The sequence below is a fragment of the Monodelphis domestica genome, chromosome 2 (assembly GCF_027887165.1).
Source record: "Monodelphis domestica isolate mMonDom1 chromosome 2, mMonDom1.pri, whole genome shotgun sequence".
NCBI classification, from domain to species: domain Eukaryota; kingdom Metazoa; phylum Chordata; class Mammalia; order Didelphimorphia; family Didelphidae; genus Monodelphis; species Monodelphis domestica.
In genome coordinates this window covers 281,798,349-281,802,276 of record NC_077228.1, presented here as the reverse complement: position 1 = coordinate 281,802,276, position 3,928 = coordinate 281,798,349, and the positions used below count along the sequence as shown (strand labels likewise).

At 40.8% G+C, this 3,928-nt stretch overlaps 1 pseudogene; it reads right to left on the bottom strand.

Moving 5' to 3' along the window:
* Positions 1–241: 241 nt before the first annotated feature.
* LOC100029964 (transcription initiation factor TFIID subunit 7-like) lies at positions 242–1,786 on the bottom strand (annotated as a pseudogene).
* Between the last annotated feature and the right edge of the window lie 2,142 nt (positions 1,787–3,928).

Sequence of the window (3,928 nt, the reverse complement as noted above, 5' to 3'; positions counted from 1 at the left end):
ATAGGTGAGTTGGTTCTTACCACAAAACAATATTAATTTTTCAATAATTTTAAAGAAAGTCTTGGAGGGGGCAGCTGGGTAGGCTCAGTGGATTGAGAGCCAGGACTAGAGATGGGAGGTCCTGGGTTCAAATCTGACCTCAGATACTTCCCAACTGTGTGACCCTGGGCTAGTCACTCGACCCCTTTTCCCCAGCCTTTACCACTCTTTTGCCTTGGAACTAATACACAGTATTGACTCCAAGACAGAAGGTAAAGGCTTAAAAAAATAAAAAAAGGAAAATCTTGGAATAAAAGTAGGAATTATCTACAATTTATTCTACTGATCCCTAAACTCTTATACAACCAAACTTTCCTCACCTATGTCTTACTTAATAGTGTATAAGTTGCTAGCAAATAAAAGGTGCCACAGAGAGAGAGAAATGGGATAAATTCAAAGTAAACAACAGAAAAATGGTAAAATGTAAATAAAGTCAAATTTCCATATGAAAAATCTTCAAGCCAAAGGATGGAATTTGAGCCATTTGCCAGTATGAGGGCAGCAATGAATTTATAGCCAGGAGTGATTCTACCTATTCCTCCAAGGAACTGAGCTGGTGTTTCTCTCCTTCTTTTTGCTGTTTGAGCTCATTCAGCACAGCCTGAGTCTTGAGTGCCAGATTTTCTCCTTTGATGATGAGGTCTTCCTGTCATTTTGCTCCCCCTTGGGTCTCCTGGAGTTTCCCTTTCATTACATCAATCTGCTCCTGAATTCCCATAACTATCTGATTTGTTTGCTCAATTTCTTGGCACTGTTCATCAGATTCATCAAGCTTGTCTTGTAGCTGCCTCTCTAGGTCTTCCTCAGTGTCAGTGATGTTTATATCTTCATCATCACCGGGATCTCGCTCATCTTCCTCTTCTCTACTGCTGTTAATGTCATTAAATACCTCTCGAAGCTTGTCATGTTCTGAGGAGCCACGGCCCTGCTTATGGCCACTCATTCCTGGAGAGGAAATGTCTAGGCCTGCCAGGGAAACTTGGTTGTCTGCTTCTTTTGTTTCATCTTCTGCAATTACCTCTCACCGGGTACTGACAGCTTCTGCATCTGTACATAGAAGCCTTTTTACTTCTTTTTCCACATGCGGTGATTCACCATACTCCTTCCTGGCTGTCATACAGAACCTTCTCTTTGTGACATTCTTTAGTGGCAGAGTGATAGCATGGTTCTAGATGAATTTTCTCTCCCTGTCTTTATCTTTTTTCTTACTTGCTTTTGGATCAGTAGGAGCAACTGGTTCTTCTGGAGGTGGGTAAAGATCCTCATCCACACTGCACACAAACACCTGGCAGATATCTGCTGCCTTGTAAAAGGTTTTTTTAATCTATGGTTTTCATGGATTCAGTAACACAGGGAAGGTCAACCACCTAAGCAGCTAATGGGACATGATCTACCTGGACAATTCCATGACATCCATCTGCATGTAATTAAATGGTCAATTTATCTATCATGTTAACGCTTCTAGATCGTATTGCCTTTCTAACAGGGGAAGCATATTCTGGAGGTAAGCATATTATGAACTGGCTTTCCAGCTCATGGGAGCATCTTTTTTTTTTTAATTTTATATAATTAGATGATTTAGAATATTTTTCCATGGTTACAGACTCATGTTCTTTTCCTTCCCTCCTCCCACCCTCTGCTGTATCTAATGTGCAATTCCACTGGGTTTTACATGTGTCATTGATCCAGACCCATTTCCATATTATTCGTATTTGCACCAGAGTGATCGTTTGGAGTCTACATTCCTGATCATATCCCCATTGACCCATGTGATCAAGCAGTTGTTTTTCTTCTGTGTTTCTACTCCCACAGTTCTTCCTCTGAAGATGGATAGCATCTTTCTCATACATCCCTCTGAATAGCTCTGGATCATTGCATTGTTACTAGCATCTTCTTTGTTCTTGCTCAGCTTTTGTTTTGTAACAATCATTTTCTATCATATTGTTTCAGAGTAAATTTTCATATCATTCAGAAGCAGTTGTGAGGTAACTCTGGGCACGCTACAACCTGGCTAAGCCTCAGTGTCCTCAACTCAAGGGGATAGGAGAAACGAGTGTGCCTTTAGACATTCTTTAGAGGGAACCTTTTTTTAAAACCCTTACCTTCCATCTTAGAATCAATACTGTGCATTGGCTCCAAGGCACAAGAGTGGTAAGGGCTAGGCAATGGGGGTTAAGTGACTTTCCCAGGGTCACACTGATAGAAAGTGTCTGAGGCCAGATTTAAACCTAGGATCTCCCAATCTCTAGGCCTGACTCTCAATCCACTAAGCAACCCAGCTGTCCCTGGAAATTCTTTTTTAAAAAATCAAAGATATTTAATTTTCCATAGTACACATAACTATTTTCAGCATACGTTTTCCAGAGTTATGAGACCTAACTTGTATCCTGCCCATCCTACCATTTCCCCTCTGAGAGATGTTAAGCAATTTGATCTGTGTTATACAAGTATTATCATGAAAACTATACTTCCATCTTATTTATTGTTATAAGAGAATACTTATATGAAACCAACCCCTCTTAGTAAACCATTAATAAACTAATGTTAAAAATTGTATGCTTTGATCTGCATCTGACTCCAATAGTTCTTTCTCTGGAGGTGGATAGCATTCTTTCTCATAAGTCCTCCAGAAATGTCCTGGATCATTGCATTGCTTTCATAGTTGACCATCATATCATATTGATGTTACTGTATATGATGTTCTCCTAGTTCTGTTTATTTCACTCAGTGTCAATTCATGTAGATCCTTCTGGCTTTTACTAAGATCATCAAGAGTGAATCTTTTAAGAAGGGCAGATGAATTAGACATTTTCAAAATACGGTTCATATGAACTTGTTTGGGAAAATAGGACAGTAAAAACAATCAAGGATTGGTAGAAAAATGAGCCAGAAGATTTCAGTTCTGATCCTGAGGCAAAAAACTGACTATGTGAGGCAGAGTCAAGATGGGGGTGTAGAGGCAGTGAAAGTTCAGACTTCTGAAAACCCTTCTTTACTGATTACAAACTAAATGCTCCTAGGGGACTGAAAATCAAACCTAACAATAACACAGAGCCAAGGAACCCTCCTGCAGGACTGAACTTAAAAAAATGCCCCCCCAAAAGCCTGAATTTGAAAACACTTGGGTTTAATGGGAAGGAAGAAGGAAGGTCCTCCCCCCACCCCCCAGTGCTAAGCCTCCAGGGCAACTGGAACCTCTGGGTGGGCAAGGGTGGTGGTCTGGAGGGAGTACTTTGCGGGCAAAGCTGTGCCAGGCTCAGAGCATCAAACACAGGTGGTAGGGAAGCAGTTTAAGAAGAAACACAGAGCACAGAGCAGCCTAGTTCCAGTAGCGCAGACACTCCATATTGCTAACCCCCCACCCCCAGGTTTTGGCCTCAGGGTATATCCAGCTCAACCCAGCTAGACTTAATCCCATCAAAGCCTTCAGAGGGCAAGGAATCTCAAGCTCCAACACTTCTCCCCCACAAACTGCACTGAGACGTGTGCTGACTAAATTTCAGGGGTGAAGGCTGACAGAAAAGCCCACAGATCCAACAAAAAATGAGAGAAGCAAGTGCTCAGGCAACTACAGGGAGTAAAGAAGGGGAAAATATGAGCAAACAACAGAAAAGAAAAAAGAAATTACGATTGACAGCTTCTATGCAGGCAATGAACAAAGAACAAATGGAACAGAGAAGGATGAAGGAACACTAAGCAAAAAAAAAATAAAACAAACAAACCAAAAAAAAAAAAAACAGAAACCCCAGCAGATTGGATGCAGGCTTTGGAAGAACTCAAAATGCAATTCAAAACACAATTAATAGAGGCTGATGTCAACTTTAAAAGCAAGATAAGTCATCTGGAAACAGAAAACCATGCCTTGGAAGCCAAAATTATTTAACATTGT